Source organism: Myotis myotis, unplaced genomic scaffold, assembly GCF_014108235.1.
Source record: "Myotis myotis isolate mMyoMyo1 unplaced genomic scaffold, mMyoMyo1.p scaffold_m19_p_12, whole genome shotgun sequence".
NCBI lineage: Eukaryota > Metazoa > Chordata > Mammalia > Chiroptera > Vespertilionidae > Myotis > Myotis myotis.
In genome coordinates, this window is record NW_023416316.1 from 60260299 (window position 1) to 60278512 (window position 18214).

The window sequence follows — 18214 nt, forward strand, 5'->3', positions numbered from 1 at the left end:
ACACTTTTAAGGTCTCTTAAGAACTGTCTAGAAGCTGCCGATAAACTTAGTAAGGCCCTCGAAAAGACTGGTGAGACCGCCGATAAATGTAGTGAGATCCTCAAGAAATCTAATGAGACCCTCGATGTTGTGATAAAGAACCAACTAGAAATTAAGCATACACTGACTGAAATAAAGAATATTATACAGACACCCAACAGCAGACCAGAGGAGCGCAAGAATCAAGTCAAAGATTCGAAATGCGAAGAAGCAAAAAACACCCAACTGGAAAAGCAAAATGAAAAAAGAATCCGAAAATATGAAGATAGTGTAAGGAGCCTCTGGGACAGCTTCAAGCGCACCAACATCAGAATTATAGGGGTGCCAGAGGATGAGAGAGAGCAAGATATTGAAAACCTATTTAAAGAAATAATGACAGAAAACTTCCCCCACCTGGTGAAAGAAATAGACTTACAGGTCCAGGAAGCGCAGAGAACCCCAAACAAAAGGAATCCAAAGAGGACCACACCAAGGCACATCATAATTAAAATGCCAAGAGCAAAAGACAAAGAGAGAATCTTAAAAGCAGCAAGAGAAAGAAACCCAGTTACCTACAAGGGAATACCCATACGACTGTCAGCTGATTTCTCAACAGAAACTTTGCAGGCCAGAAGGGAATGGCAAGAAATATTCAAAGTGATGAATACCAAGAACCTACAACCAAGATTACTTTATCCAGCAAAGCTATCATTCAGAACGGAAGGTCAGATAAAGAGCTTCACAGATAAGGAAAAGCTAAAGGAGTTCATCACCACCAAACCAGGATTATATGAAATGCTGAAAGGTATCCTTTAAGAAGAGGAAGAAGAAAAAAAAAGGTAAAGATACAAATTATGAACAACAAATATGCATCTATCAACAAGTGAATCTAAGAATCAAGTGAATAAATAATCTGGTGATCATAATAGAATCAGGGACATAGAAAGGGAATGGACTGACTATTCTTGGGGGGGAAAGGGGTGTGGGAGATGCGGGAAGAGACTGGACAAAAATCGTGCACCTATGGAAGAGGACAGTGGGTGGGGAGTGAGGGCGGAGGGTGGGGCGGGAGCTGGGAGGAGGGGAGTTATGGGGGGAAAAAAAAGAGGACCAAATGTAATAATCTGAACAATAAAGATTTAATTAAAAAAATAAAAAATAAAATAAAAAATAAAAAAATAAAATAAAAAGCAAAAAAAAAAAAAAGCCAATTAGATCTTCACATTTACTTGATTTAATTTTGTTTGTTGTTTGTTTTTTATTGATCTTTTTTTTTTTACATGTATGGAGCCATCGCACAGGAAATCTGATAACTATACAGACCCTGTCAGCAGGAACCATATGTTTTGATGTGTGTGATTTTATTGATTTTTTAAAAGAAAGGGATGGAGAGGGGAGAGAGAAACTTTGATGTGAGAGAGAAACACCAATTGGCTGCCTCCTGCAAGCACTCCGACTACACCCCAACTGGGGATCAAACTGGTGATTTTTTGGTGCATGGGACGATGTTCCAACCAACTGAACCACACTGGCCAGGGCTGAATTTCATTTTTTAACAAAATAAAAGAAACAAATTAGAAGGGTTAACATCTGACTAATAGAAAAGAAAAAAATAACAAGCAGAGAAAATAGTGGGAAAGAATTATTAAAGAAATAATTTAAGAGCAATTTCCAGAGCTAGTTGGTTAGAATTTTCTTATTTAAAAAACATGCTGTGCCCTTTTCATACTCAGCCCAACAAAGTATGAGACGAGACAAACACTAAGATATATCAAGATAAAATATTAGAATATCAGGGATAAAGAGAAGATCTAAAATTTCCAAAGACAAACCAACAACTTACCTGAAAATAATTGAGTATCACAATAACTTCAGAATTCTCTATAGCACCACTGGAGGAGAATGGAACAACACATTTAAAACTGCAGGTACATTTATTTTCATTTAGAACGCTACACCTAGCTAAACTATCAATCAACATGAAAAAATAATGTGTCATTTTCAGAATACAAGATTTCAAAAACTGTATGTCCCTTCCTTTCTTAGGAAGCTAGTGAAAAATGTAAACTAAAAAAGAAGTGTGTGTGTGGGGGGGTTGGGGGGGGGACGGTAAGAGAAAGAGATCCATCAATGGAAAGAGGTGAAGGGAATATCGATGATGATGATGATGATGACAAGGACTACAAAGAAAGGAGTCCTTAGGATAATACAGGAAGAAAAAGAGATTCATGAGTGATTTTGCCCATAAAAAATAAAACATATAGATTATCTGATGTGTTTTGACATATTGAACAAAGCTTTACGGTTTTCTTTGAGAGTTTGAAGGTAAATTAGTAATAGATACATAGAAGACAAAGCAATGAAAACAAATGAGGTAATCAGTAATACTAGAAAAAAATAAACAAAAATTGTACAATAATGAAAATATTCTTGCACACAAGGTAACTCAACTGTGAGTAATATTAACATAATTATAATAATGTAAACACTGAATATTGATTTAACCCCAAATTGTGATAGGACTACATTGATAGATGGAGAGAATAAGAAAGAGAGAAAGAGTTTGCTAGGTACTTATGACTTAGAATAAAATTTCCAATGAGAGCTCATATATAGATTTAATAAATAAGTACTTAACCTTAAGCAACTTAGAGATGTGCTGGAAAATTATAATGATTTAAAATGTGGCTGTATTATTGACAAAATACTGATGATGTAGATGCCAGTGATGAGTTTGAATTAAATTGTTTAATAAATATATAGGAAAACATTCTAAAATGATATTAAATAACATGATACTATAAACATGTGTGTAAAACAAATTATTAAATTATTTTTTAGTATTTCTTTAATGTTCCTAAAATATTACATATTCTAGGTGGCCAAAAAAAAAAAAAAAAAAGCACAACAATACACCCACTAATTTTGCATATTTTTATTAGGAAATAAAGGATTGTTTTAAATTTGAAGTCCCTTAGGCCATATACTTTAGGAAAAGCTAAAAAGTCATTCACCTATTCATCTGAAATTGAAATGGTCTTATATAATTCTCATTGTCAGGCTCTTAAAGTGAAAGTCTACAGAGTTGTTAACCCAGAAGCAATAAACTGAGTGTGCTATATAATTTTATAATTGCAGATTTCAATTATAAAAGGAAAACTAACAAGCAAACGGCTCATGTTTTAACCCCACCCCAAATTAATCCCACTCTTGGCCACATCCCTGACAATGAGTCTTTCATTTTAATTCTATGATGTTAGCCTGGAGTCCAGGAACATCCTTGAAAGGACAAAAAGGAATTACCAAGGAAACCACTACAGACATTCTGAGTATCTTTTAGGTGCTTTACAGCTGAAGACCTTTCGCACATGGTCACTGCTGTATAGGAGGTAATGCCCCAGGCTCAGGCTGTGGCAAGTTTATGTGTGAAAAACCTTGGACTTCCAAAAAATAAAGAAATTAAAAAAAAGTCCAAAACAACAAAATCAGTCAAAAAGCAAACTCCCTATCTCCCTAATAGAGAAGGGATTCTTTCTTCATTGTATTTATCAAGGAGATCATTCTGATTAGATAATACCAGTGGAGACGAATTATTCATTTTCTTAGTTGTTTGTAGACGCCACTACCAAAGGTTGAAGTGTTCAGACAGCGAAGAGGGAGTGCAGCCTTGTTTTTCTGTTGCTCTTTCTGGGAGAGCTAAGTTTCTCGAATAACGTCTGAGTGAAATGTGATTTAATTGCATAGTTTCTTGTAAATAAATGCATTTCCTGGTTAATAGGGTAGAGAAAAGTCCATTTTTATTTCTATCTCTTTAGTAATTTTTTTAGAATTAGGTGTTAAATCGTAATGACAAAGTTCTCTTCGTTTTACTGAGAGTTCATTACTCAATACTTATAACACTTAGTCATAAGGGGGGGAAATGACCCCAGAATTATTTGATCGTTACTGACTCCATTTTAACAACTAGATACAAAAAGAGAAGCAAGATGAAGAGCACCCTCTTAACCTACTCAGATGGAAGCATGAATCAAGAGGAACATTTTATAAGTGTTTATTGATATAAGCAAAGTTTATTGATATAAGCAAAGTTTATTGATATAAGCATTATCTGCCAGTATTATTATGTTGTGCAAGAAAATATTCCTGGTGATAAGCAGCAATTACTACCAGCTAAGTATTATTTTCATATTTCTATTTCTATCTTCTGATATAAAGCAACATCTGTTTTTTAAAAAAGTACAGGGGGAAGAAAAGAGAGAAATTAGAATAAGCTCTAAAGGTTGTAAAAATCCTAACTGGTGTGATTACAGGGCATGATGGCCACTGAATGGATCCATTAGTCATAATTGAAGCTGTCAGGAGCCAGTGAAATGGCTGTCTCTCAGGAGGTCACCTTTCACATATGAGCTGCCCTATGTCAAGTGTTAGCTGTGTCAGGAGGTTGAATCCTGCCTCATCTGGACAAACCTTAAAAACATTAATTTTTTTTTTTTTTTACTTAATAGAAATGAAGTAGCAAAGTTCAAAAGTAATTTAGTGTCTGGACTATAAAGCCTACAGCCCAAGTAGTGGTATTAACTATAGGTGAACTTTATTGTCTGTCTGTCCAACCTGCTCGGTAGTCTCCCTGAGCCTCTCTAAGCCCCTCATTAGCTCCCCCCCCCCACTGGACTCTGGGCTGACCTCTATGGATTGCACCAAAAGGGATTCCTTGCCCTCTGACTTCCATTTGGATCAGCCAATGGGAAGTTTTGGAGACTGGAGGATGGAAAAAAGGAAATTTTTATTTACTTGCTCTTGGATATGTAATTCCCTGGAGTCACTGTGACCCAGGAGACTGACCTCTATGAACTGCACCATTGGCTTCAGAAGATCAAAAGGTGAGAGGACAATGAGGAAGGTCAAGGTATTAATTACTGGGCACGGTGGAACTGCATAGGAACTTCATTTCTTTAATATGACCTTTTCTGCTTTCTTTCCTTTTGATTCAAACTGGCCATATCCAGCACCCTGACACACCTGCCTCCTTCCCCCTCAAAGGACCACTCCCTTAATCATTAAGCCCTCCAGGCAATGAAGTTCTGATCAGCATCAAATAATCTTAGGAACAAAGCCTTGGGTCTGCTGACCACAGAGACAGAGTTTTGGTCAAATTAGAGATAACATCTAGGCATCAGCTGTGTTTCAGCACCAGAGCCAGAAAATTAGCAAAACCAGATGAAGCAACACCATGGCTGACATCAGGACCAAATGCAATGATCAATTATCCCCTATCCTAGCACTGACCAATCAAGTAGAGGCCATGACTATGACCACGACCCTAACGCCCTTAGTCGCAATGATTAATAATCTTTCCCTTATATAACCCATCATCTGGAAGCATTCTGGAAGCCAGGCCTTTGGGCATTAGCTCACCTGTCTCTAGGAGTGGGCCACTTCCTAAAAATAAACCCTTACTCCTGTTCATGTCTTGTTGGGTTTTGATGTGCGTAGGCAAATGGACCCCTTTAGTCCTGTAGCAACGGGACCAAAGTGTCCAATACCTGTCAGGTAGACCCTATCTGTGTACACAGCCTTCTCTGTGTTTGGTAACTGCTTCCCTTTGCCCCGTTAGGCTCAGGTGTGACTTTGGGGGCCACGGTGTTACTGAGTCTTTCATGTGATCTCTTTACTTCCTGCCACATCTTTGTTTATAGTCCCTTACGGAACTCTCCTCCAATTTTCCTAACCTGATCCTACCATCAGTTTCCTGCTGGGACCCAGGCTGATAGACTAGGTCTTATTCAGAAGGTAATATCTAAGCAATGACTTGAATAATCCACTAAAATGAGTCATGAAGATAAGTGGGGGAAGTGTCAAGATCCTGTAGCAGTGAGAAGGCTGGGGAGGAGTGTAGAAGGCAAGACCAAAGATTTAACAAGCTGTCTGCATGTGCTGGGGATGGAGGTGTGGGGTGCATGGGAGTCAAATCAGGTATGGCCTTGTTGGCCTTTGTAAGGGTTTTGGCTTCTCCTCTGAAAGCAATGGGAAGCCATCAGAATCATATACTCACTCACATCTAATTAAATCTAATACGACTGCTTTCTGTTATGTGTCAACAGTGGAGCTCCCTGGCTGTTGTGAATTTCTCCTCCTCGCCTCCTGCCTGCTGATGAATGCGTGGGCGTGTTGAGCTGGCCCAGCATGCTTGGGCTTGAGCTCAAGGCTTTGAGTCTCTCCTGATGCTGTGGGGGACATGACCTTCCCTTACAGTACAGGATTCAGAGACTACAGTGTCTTTTTCTGTTAGCATATTCTTTTCAGTTCAGTTAATGATTTGGGAGTGGGCACGTTTTTCTTACTCTTTCTTTTTTTGTTGTTGGTAAAGTCAATAGGCCCTTCTATACTGACTTCAAAAAAGCGTGCTTAGCTAAAGGGTCTGGTACAATAGAGAACTAACTGCTTAACTACTTCAGGGGAAATAATGCAAGGAGTTAAACAGGGAAATGCCATCTGCCTGCTTACCTCTTCAAGACGGGTGTCTTGAATATTTAAAAGACAGAGCTTGTTTGCATGTTCAATCTAAAACTAGTCAGAAAATAATGTACAAATTTGAAGTCTGTTTTAATCCTTCAATTGAAATTTCCATCTGTACTGGGTCTTGTGGTGTTAAGCCTAAATCCTGCTATGCAGGTTACATGAATAAAGTTGAATTACCTCCCATTGCCCCTCCCTTTGACAGCCCACCCTCTTCCTGCTGTTTCTCAAAAATTCTCCCAAGGGGGACTGTCAGTGAACCACTTGTGCAGGGCTCCTAATATCCAAATGTCTGTATCAGATGTGGGCATGCCCTACTCAATCAAGCTGATCTTTCCTAGGTTTCACCTCAATCAATATAACTATATATAGTAGCTCTATTCCCTCAGGCCCATTCTCCCCTTTCAGCTCATCAGAAAACCAAGCTATTTAGCTAATTTGGTTAATTAAGCAAGCAGGCACCTTTTCCTTCTGGCTAAAACACAGTTGGCCTCTCAGAACCTGTTCTAATCTTTGTTGTCTAACCTTGACCCTGATTTCTTTTAAAAAAAAATTTATTGTTACTTAAAAAATATTTCTAGATCTGTACGTGAAATGGGTCGTTCCAGTGGTGTGCAGTAGAGAGAGGACTGGACCTCATCCTCTGAGTTTTCGTTTCTCTCTCTGTACATTGATGGCATTAAACTAAATCAGTAAAACATCAAATTTTTTTTAGAATCACCACAGGACTTTAAAGTCATAGAAATAATAAAACTCCCAACAACTATAATCTAGCAATTGTCATTTCATACAAGAGAATATTTTTAATATAAAAAAATCAAAGCATAATTCAGAAACAGGACAGTTCTTTAAATCATAACTTTATTTTTATGAATGAATGAATGAACTCAATACATTATTCTTACTTTTTAATTTTTTAAAAGTACAATTGATGTACAATATTATATTAGTTTCAGATGTACAGTTCCATAATTAGACATTTCTTAACTTATGAAGTGACTATCCTGATTAATCTGGTACCCATATGACCATATATACTTATTACAATATTATTCATTATATTCCCTATGCTCTGCTTTACACCCCATGACTATTCTGAAAATCAGTGATTTTCAACCTTTTTCATTTCATGGCACACATAAACTAATTACTAAAATTCTGTGGCACACTAAAAAAAATATATATACTATTTTTTTTTTTTGCCAATCTGACAAAAAATAGGTAAAATTTTGATTCGTTCACACTGAATGGTTATTGTTGGGTTGGCTGTTGTCATTTTTTAAATTTGACAATCTAAGGGAAAAGAAATCAGTGCCCCTCACTAAATAGTCAGGTATTGCATGTTTTAAAAATTCTTGCAGCACACAGGTTGAAAATCACTGTTCTAAGACCCTTCACCTTTTATTACCCCTTCACCCAACCCTTCTATCATCTGGCAACCATTAAAATGTTCTTTGTAGCTATGACTTTGTTTCTGTTCTCTTTGTTTGTTTGTTTTGTTTTTTAGAATCAACCTATAAGTGAAATCATCTGGCATTTGTCTTTCTCTGTCTGATTTATTTTACTCTTCACAATACCCTCTAGGTTCATCTATGTTGTTGCAGATGGCAAGATTTCATTCTTTTTTATGGCTGAGTCATTTTCCAATGTATATATGCACCACTTCTTCTTTATCCATTCATCTACTTTTTTACTGATTCTAGGGAGAGGTAAAGGGGAGAGAGAGAGAAACATCAACGTGAGAGAGAAACATTGATTGGTTGCCTTCCACATGCACCCCAACCAGGGATCGAACCTGGAACCTGGGTATATGCCCCGACCAGAAATCAAACCTACTACCTTTTGGTGTATAGGATGATGCTCCAACCAACTGAATCACACTGGCCAGAGCATACCCATTCATCTATTGATGGACATTTAGGTTGGCTGGCTTTTGTAAATAATTTTGCAATAAACATATCAAAGTATATGTCTTAACAATGTATTGTTTGGATTTCTTCAGATAAATACTCAGAAATGGAGTTACTGGATCCTTCTTTATCTCTTGTGATAGCCTTTGCTTTAAAGTCTACTTTGTCTGCCATAATTATTGTTACCCCAGCATTTTTGTTTAGTTTTGTTTCCATTTCCACATTTCAGTCTCTGTGACTTTCAATCTGAAGTGAGTCTCTGTACACAACATATATATGGGTCTTATTTAACTATCTGTTAAATCACCATATGTCTTTTGATTGGAGCATTTAATTCATTTCCGTTTAAAGTGATTACTGATAAATATATATTTATTGCCATTTTATTATTCATATTTTTTTATCTTTCTTCTCCTCTTTTTCTTAAACAAGACCCTTTAACATTTCTTGTATACTGGTTTGGTAGTGATGAACTCCTTTAGCTTTTTCATGTCTGGGAAACTCAATCTGTCCTTTGATTCTAAATGATAGCTTTGCTAGGTAGAATAATCTTGGTTGTAGGTCCTTGACTTTTGTTTCTTGCCAATCCCTTCTGGAATGCAAAATTTCTGTCCAGAAATCAACTGACAATCTATGGGAGCTCCCTTGTAAGTAACTAACTGCTTTTCTCTTGTTGCTTTTAAGGTGCTGTCTTTGTCTTTAACCTTTGGCATTTTAATTATGACGTGTCTTGGTGTGGGCCTCTATGGGTTCATCTTGTTTGGGACTCTCTGTGCTTCCTGGACTTATATGTGTATTTCCTTCACCAGGTTAGGGAAATTTTCTATCAGTATTTTTTTCAAATAGGTTTTCAATTTCTTGCTCTCTCTCGTCTCCTTCCAACAATCCCATGATACTGGTGTGCTTGAAGTTGTCCCAGAAGCTCCTTAAAGTATCCTCATTTTTAAAACTTCTTTTTTTCTTCTTTGTATGAGGTAGAGCTGCTATGTCTGTTGGGCATAGCCTCCCTAGTCTCCTGAGCTGGGCGCTCCAGGTATGCCCTCCATGTGGGCTGTGTCGACTGTCATGTTGTAGTTGAGTCTTGATTGCTGTTGACATGTCACTAGGAGGGATTGATCCCAAGGTTGACCTGTGACAAGGACCAGCTGCCACTATATCAGAGCTGCTGTGCAGGGGCAGACACCATGGAGCAGGCCTTTGGTGCTGCTGTGTCTGCCCCTTGAATGTGTTACTTTTGGAGGTGATTGGGTTGCAATCCAGCATGGTCTGAAGCTGTCTACTGGGTGCACTGACTCTGGGGCCTCCCTGGAGGCACAAGGTCAGCCACTGTCTGTGCCCTGCTTCCTGACCTAAAGCTACAGAGTGATCTGCATGTTGAGCTTAGAAGTGTCTGGGAGAGGCCAAGGTTTGGACTGAGGCTGGCTGCTGTTAGTACCAGGTCTGGGCCACTTACTGAGAAGTACAGACTAGATGCTGCTTGTTTGAGAGATTTTAGGAAAGTCTGAAACATGAGCCAAGACAGGCTATTTGTATGGAAAAGCCACTGGAAACCACTTGGGTGGTCCACAATTTGGATGGAGTGGAGACTCAGGGAATCACCAACATGGGGCAAACAGTGTGATCCAGGTTCATGGATTCTCAGATATGGCACCCATCTGCTAGCTTTGTGTGTGTGTGTGTGTGTGTGTGTGTGTGTGTGTGTGTGTGTGGCTGGGGGGGGTGGTCTCTAAAAAAGGAGCAATAGTCTCTGCCACCATTTTTTGTCTGGCAGAAAGCTATCCCCTCTCCCCCCACCACTCTCACCCTGATGGCAGATAATTCAGCTCCTCTCCAAATGTCTCTGTGCCTTTTGAACTGCTGCCTCATTACTGGAGCTTAGCGGGAGTAAGTCTGAGTAAGACTGTGCATGGTCCCTTTAAGAGAAACTGCCTGGGACTCCAATAGCTCTCCACTGACTCAGCTACAATGCCTGCTGTTTTTATAGCCACAAGTTATGGGGACTTCTTTTCCTGGCACTGGAACCCTGGGCTGGGATGCCTGGTGTGGGGCTGGGACCCCTCACTTCTCAGGGGGGACCTCTGCAGTGGAGATATCCCACCCGATTTTTATCCACCACATGTGGGCGTGGGACTAACCCTTTTGTGTCTCTACCCCTCCTATCCGTCTCAATGTGGCTTCTTCTTTAAATCTCTAGTTGTAGGCCTTCTATTCAGCTATATTTCAGGTGGTTCTGAATGATGGATTTTCTGTAGTTTAGTTGTAATTTTGATGTGTTTGTGGGAGGTTCTGAGTATTGCCTTTACCTGAGCTGCCTTCTTTTTTTTTTTTAAATACATTTTATTGATTTCTTACAGAGAGGAAGGGAGAGGGATAGTGAGTTAGAAACATCGATGAGAGAAAAACATCGATCAGCTGCCCCCTGCACACTCGCTACTGGGGATGTGCCCACAACCAAGGTACATGCCCTTGATTGGAATCGAACCCGGGCCTTTCAGTCCGCAGGCCGATGCTCTGTCCACTGAGCCATACCGGTCAGGGCATGAGCTGCCATCTTGATGGGAATTATTTATTTATTTACTTACTTATTTACTTATTTATTTATTAAAAAACTTTGCCTCTTGTCAGTGAAAACTTTTTCTTGGACTTGCAGCTTCTGAGAACCTTTCTGGTTTTAAAAGCCGGTACTTCAACTCCTGTCCTGATAAATCTGGTGGCTACTGACTTGGTCTTCAGTATGATCTTGTTCCTTGAGGCTCTGAATTATGTCTCTGATCTTCATATCTCTCATGTCGAGCCTGATATAGTAATAGACTAATTCAATTAAAAGGTGAAATGATCCCTGCTGAACTACAGTCATGCATGAAAGAAGTATATCCCAGAAGTAGGGTGAGTATAACCCAAAAGGGGGTGAACCCTTGCACTTCCAGCCTAGCCCAAGATCTGCAGCAAATCAGTAAAGTCCATTCTAGGCTATAGGTTTAAAAGCCTAAATCCCCCAGGCCTCTCCTAAATCTGAATCTAGGGCATATCTCAAAAATCACAGACTCACCATCATTCTTATTTTTAAAACTAGTTTTTCTTTTCTTTTAAAGAATTTTCAATTACAGTTGATATTCAATATTATTTTATATTCGTTTCAGGTGTACAAATAGTGGTTAGACATTTGTATAATTTACAGTGACCTCTCACCCCCCTTCCCCCCCCACCCCCCACCATAAGTCTAGTACCCACCTGGCTCCATACATAGTTATTACAATTTATAATTCAATATGCTGCAGTGAACACAGGGGTGCATATATCTTTTAAATTAGTGTTTTTGGATTACTTAAAATAAATACGTAAAAGTGGAATTGCTGGGTAATAAGTAGTTCTATTTTTAATTTTTTGAGGAACCTCCATACTCTTTTCCATAGTGGCTGCACCAATTTGCAATCCCACCAACAATGCATGAGGGTTCCTTTTTTCCACATCTTCAACAACACTTGTTTTCACCATCACTCTTTAAATGGGTATTTACCCAAACACTCCTAAAACCAGCCTGTCTATAAGCGAGGCAGTGCATTTACTCATTGACAGTCAGGAGGCCTGGATTCAAATTTTGGCTTTGCCACTAGATAGGTGCATGTTCTTGGTCAAGGTGCATCACCATTATGCCTAAAGTTCCTTATTTATAAAATGTAGGTAATTATTTTACCTGCCTCATGAAGTTATTTTGTGGAGTAAATGAGTTGATATAGTTAGAACAATACTGCTCATATCATTAAGTATTTGATTATAATTTTGATTAAGGTATCTCAAGAAGTATGGGACTAGAAAAATAAGTTTTTAAAGAATTAAAAAGGTCCTAAAAGAAGTGCTAGTGCTTTTGGATTATTAAAGCCAAAGGGGATTATCATCCAAATCCATAAAATTAAGAAGTCAATTATAAACCTTATAAAACTCCTTTCTCTCAAAGGGTAGGTTCAAAATTAATTTAAATTCTTACAGAATGAGTGCATAATAAATTATAGAGAGAACTGAAGATGGTCTGTGGTACATAATTATTTTTCCTAAGTGGAGTTAGGGAACCAAATCCTTTCTAGAAATAAGAAGCCAAACTTCTTGTCAGTACATTTAAATGACTTTGGAAACTTAGGAAAATACCAGTGCTAAAGCCCCACATCAGAGCTATTAAACCAGAACCTCTAGAGATGGGGACCCAGGCTCTGGTATTTTTTTTTTAAAGCTCTCCAAATAAGGAGAAACCAAGGTGGCGGCATAGGTAAACACCGGAGTTTGCTGCCTCGAACAACCACTTCAAAAATACAACTAAAAGACGGAACGGACATCATCCAGAACCACAGGAAGGCTGGCTGAGTGGAAGTTCTACAACTAGGAGGAAAGAGAAAAACATACCAAGACTCAGAGGAGGCGCAGTGCTGAAGTAAAATACTAAGGTGCGGAGTGCATGTGGAGCGGGCTGGCGGCTGAGAGCGTGGTTGTTGTTTTCAATCGGGAGGGAGTCTCAGGCTCTGAGCTCCAGCTCCGGGGGAGTCTCTAGGGACCCAGACTCATACAGGAGAAGCTGGACTGTCTGGCATCGCTCAGAACCCTAGGGCAGCTTTCTCTCCGTGGGGCTTGCAGCAATTACTGGGACACTGAGAAGCAGAGCCTCTGAGGGCAAGACTGAGAGCAGCCATAATTTCTAACCCCGCCCTGTTGATCCCGTGGGACCTGCCCCGCCCAAGCCCTGCAGGGAGACTTTTGCTGGATAGCCTCAGGCAAAGGCTAGATTAGCACCTCCCTAGAGATCCAGGAGCCAGGAAGCCCAGAGATCAGAGTGGGACCATCCAGTTTGCAGTTCCGTGGAACCATAATAGACACACTCAGGGGGCAGACTCAGTGAGCACCAAAGCCCCATTGAAGCAAGTCTACCCCGAGAGGGGTGTCTCCAGCACAGAAGTTCTCCCACTGCAGACACAGCTGATTCTCACAGCCAATTGGCCTGGAGGTCAATTCCTCACAGTGATACCTACAATAATCAAGGCTTAATTACAACAAGACTGTGCACAAAGCCCACAAGGGGATGCACCAAGAGTGTCTACCTCAGGTAATTGGGACACTTAGCACAGAAAGACACTCTATTGACACAGCGAAGCATAAAAAATGCCAAGACAAAGAAACAGGACACAAACGACAGAATTGGAGGAAAGCAAACTGCTGGATATAGAGTTCAAAACCACACTTTTAAGGTCTTTAAAGAACTGACTAGAAGCCACCGATAAACTTAATAAGGCCCTCGAAAAGACTGGTGAGACCGTCGATAAATGTAGTGAGATCTTCAAGAAGACTGATGAGACCGCCGATAAATGTAGTGAGATCCTCAAGAAATCTAATGAGACCCTCGATGTTGTGATAAAGGACCAACTAGAAATTAAGCATACACTGACTGAAATAAAGAACATTATACAGACTCCCAACAACAGACCAGAGGATCGCAAGAATCAAGTCAAAGATTTGAAATACGAAGAAACAAAAAACACCCAACCGGAAAAGCAAAATGAAAAAAGAATCCAAAAATACAAAGATAGTGTAAGGAGCCTCTGGGATAGCTTCAAGCGTACCAACATCCGAATTATAGGGGTGCCAGAAGAAGAGAGAGAGCAAGATATTGAAAACCTCTTTGAAGAAATAATGACAGAAAACTTCCCCTTCCTGGTGAAAGAAATAGGCTTACAAGTCCAGGAAGCGCAGAGAACCCCAAACAAAAGGAATCCAAAGAGGACCACACCAAGACACATCATAATTAAAATGCCAAGAGCAAAAGACAAAGAGAGAATCCTAAAAGCAGCAAGAGAAAGAAAATCAGTTACCTACAAGGGAGTACCCATACGACTGTCAGCTGATTTCTCAACAGAAACTTTGCAGGCCAGAAGGGAGTGGCAAGAAATATTCAAAGTGATGAATACCAAGAACCTACAACCAAGACTACTTTATCCAGCAAAACTATCAATCAGAAGTGAAGGCCAGATAAAGAGCTTCACAGATAAGGAAAAGCTAAAGGAGTTCATCACCACCAAACCAGTATTATATGAAATGGTGAAAGGTATCCTTTAAGAAGAGGAAGAAGAAGAAAAAGGTAAAGATACAAATTATGAACAACAAATACACATCTATTAACAAGTGAATCTAAAAATCAAGGGAATAAATAATCTGATGAACAGTATGAACTGGTGATTGTAATAGAATCAGGGACATAGAAAGGGAATGGACTATTCTTGGGGGGGGGGGAAGGGGTGTGGGGTGAGGGAAGAGATTGGACAATAATCATGCACCTATGGATGAGGACAGTGGGTGGGGAGTGAGGGCGGAGGGTGGGGTGGGAACTGGGTGCAGGGGAGTTATGGTGGGAAAAAAGAGTAACTAATGTAATAATCTGAACAATAAAGATTTAATTAAAAAAAATAAAGCTCCCCAAATACTTGTAAAGGTGTGCCAGAATTTAGAAACTGCAGGGTAAGTCAGGTTCTCTAGAGCAATTTGTCTTAATTCTTTTGTTTGTATCTAATTTCCAGTTCTATTATCCACAAGCAGAATTCCATGATATCTTGTAATTTTTTCTGTTGTCTTCTAGCTTCTGTTCTATTGTGCTGGATGTGTTACAGCCTTCCTGTGAAAATGTATGTTCATGCATGGTGGACACTCAATAAGTATTAGAGAAAAATAATAACAATATTAGTAAAAATTATGAGTGCCAGTTCTCCCCACATTAAATCAACAAAAATGTCTGGACTAAAACAACCTTTACGACTCTGCAACAAGTGGGTATGGATATATCAGCTGTTGATGAAAGAATGTCCAAACCTTCAGAAAGTTTTATAAGAATTTATTTGAGCCAAAGTTTTGAGGACATGCACAGAAGCAAAATCTCAACGGATTGAGAAAATGTTCCAAAAAATAGCAGTTTTGCAGCTTATTTTATACATTTAGAATCAAAGGAGAAAGTGTAAGAAAGGTTACACGAAATTTGTTGGTGGTAGATTAAGGAGGTAGGAGAAAGCAAAATGGGGTTAACCTTTAGGACTGGCTTTTGAAATTGGTGGGTACAGGATAGTTAATATTTAACATTTATAACACATAAAGATGGTATGGAGGCAACAAAATAACAATGAGGAGTTTTGTGGTCTCCTGCTCTGTTGATCCTGTGCCAGCTGTGCCTTCAAGGGGTCTAAAAAAGAAAATTACACTGATATTTCAAAGGTATATTATCCTAGATGCATAAGAACAATGGGCAGGGCCCCAGCTGGCATGGTTCAGTGGTTGAGGGTTCACCTATGAACCAGGAGGTCAAGGTTCAATTCCCTGGTTGGGGTTGCAGGCTAGATCCCTAGTATAGGGTGTGCAGAAGGCAGCCAATTAATGATTCTTTCTCATAGCTGATGTTTCTATCTCTCTCCCTCTCCCTTCCTCTGAAATAAATAAAAATATATTTTTTAAAAAAACAAACAAAAACAAAACCATGGGCAGGGCTCGCTTAAGGTAAAGAGTAATCTTTGCGAAGGAAGCTATAGGCCTGTAATGTTGACTTTCCACCATGATCTGCCCAGTGAGGAATTTATGCTAAGACAATGCTGTGCAGTTACTTTCAGTCGCTGGGCTTGTCAGGTCCACCAAATAATCCCTAAACTTGTCCAGTCTACTCTGTCGCCCCTTTTCGTTCACACAGTTCGCTTCAGAAGCCGCAGTGGTGTGTGTTGGCCAAGCAAGAGCTACAAAGGAAAACACTGAGTGGCAAGACTGTTATCTTCAACAAATTTCCTGAATCCTTAAGCTATTGGTACTATTTTTTCCCCTGGGAAACAAAATCTCCAAATCCTAAGTAGCTACCAAAAGCTGCATCGTGTCTGGGCTGCCAACAGGACCACCAGACGCGCTGCTGTGGCCTCTCCAGACAGGTTCTCAATCTGCTTTCCCTGGGGCTAACTCCCCGCCGCGGCGCAGCCTCACAGCTGGCACCTGCGCGCGGTCCTTCCTGCTGGGCTGGCTGCTGAGCCAGGCTCTGCCTCCCACGCCATCAAACGGACGCTGAGCCCTGCCTTGGCCTCGGACACGCGTGCGCACTAGCGAGGGAGGGCGGGCCGAAGCTGGAGGAGGCGGGGCAAGCTCTCTCAGTCAAGCAGTCCATTGGCTATCGCCTCGTAAACCACGCCTCCGGGCTTTGGAGACGGCGGGGCGGGCCACGTTGGGCTGCGGGCTTGGGGCTGAGCCTGTGGCAAAAGAGAGGTAAGCGATGCGGGGTGGCAGGCGGCGGACAGTCGGCCGCTGCCCGTGATCGGACGCGTCCGGGTCGCACCCGTCTGTGGCTTATCTCAGTTTGCGTGCCGGGCGGCCGAGGCCTTGCGGGCCTGGCGCTCTGCGGGGAGATGGGTCAGTGGAGCATGTGGCCGCAGGGCCGTGTCGCGGCGTGGGGCGGCCTGCAGGGGACAGGTCTTGCCGTTTGCCCTCGTCTCGTCTTTTCTGGATTCTGGACCTCACGGGGACTAGGCCTTCCTCGTTAGAGAGCGCGATGATGCCTGGTGGGGTCGGCTCTGGTGCCTGCGGCGGGGTCAGCGAGATCCTGACTCAGAAACTGATCATGTGATCCTTGCATTTTACCTGCAGTAGTTTGCAGTCATTGCAGACTCTTCGAAGGGTTCCCAAGTCCAGGGCAGTGCAGGGGCTTCTGCCGTGTCTTGTCTGGCCTGGGGTGACTGTCTCCTCATTGCTAGTGACTCACTCAGATCCTGTCCACTTTAGTGCAAAGGTTTATGGGTTAGCAGGGCCTGCTTTCAGATCTCCTGGTTCTCTGGTCCTCACTTGCGGGAATCACCCTAAGAAATAGTATGTGTCTGTATGTACATAATAGCACATACATGTATGTTTTGAAATGTCTGCAAAAGCTATGCGCAGACTTGCACTTATGTTGCACCTGCTCCCCGTGAGTTTTAATTTCAGCTGTGGCATCCTAATCCCTTAGTTTAGTTCCTGAATTTGGAGCTTCTGAAATCAGTGAAGTCATCCTGTCAAGTATCATGCAATCTTAATCCATTCAACAGACCTTTTGATGGCTGCCTTGATGGTCAGGGTCTTAAGCTACCAACAAATGAGCATTCCTGCCTTTTCTATCAGTTTATCTGCCAGTTTTCTTTTCTAGATTGAGATGGAATTTTTGTTGATGGTTCAATTTCAGGTTCTAGATTTAGGAACAGAAGCTTATGATCCTATATCATAAGATAGAGCTCTTCTGGGAACTCCTTGCTTTCTTTACTTTCTCCTCTAGTAAGCCTCAGACCATGACGGCCCAGAGCCCTAATCTTGCTAACTGTACCACTAAAGGCCCCTAGGTCTGAAGCCTATCTGTAAAGTGAGGAGGATGGGTTTGAAATATTCTGTAATTTTAAGATGTTTAACAATAGGAGGGGCAAATGTCATGTTTATTGTGTTAACAGACCTGACCATTTTAAAAACGCAGGTTGTATTTTATGCTTAAGTGTTAAATTTTTTGAATTTGTTCACATTCAGTTTCTGACTGTCAAGCAAGTGTATGTTTTTAATTTTGATTCACATCCAACTCCTGTATACAAAGCACTATGACTCATCTGAATTTTGAAATATAATAATCAGAAGCTTTTAAATGTAACATATAGTGGTATGATATAAAAACAATTGGATATGAATGCAATTTTCAAAGCAATTTTACTCCCTTTTATAGATAAGTGGTATCTAAAACCTCTGTCTGGGCTATTTGCTTA

The 18214-nt window shown here is 40.5% G+C and overlaps 1 protein-coding gene and 1 non-coding gene across 2 annotated transcripts in view; one reads left to right on the forward strand and one right to left on the reverse strand.

Annotated features, from left to right (window-relative positions):
- Window positions 1-1297: 1297 nt before the first annotated feature.
- On the reverse strand, window positions 1298-1445 carry LOC118667813. Its single transcript, XR_004971399.1, has one exon.
- A 15196-nt stretch (window positions 1446-16641) lies between these two features.
- Window positions 16642-18214, forward strand: part of FOCAD (focadhesin) — a 274973-nt gene continuing 273400 nt past the window's right edge. Inside the window, exon 1 of the mRNA XM_036331270.1 lies at window positions 16642-16706. The gene's annotated coding sequence lies outside the window, so the exon portion shown is untranslated. The remainder of the gene's footprint in view (window positions 16707-18214) is intronic.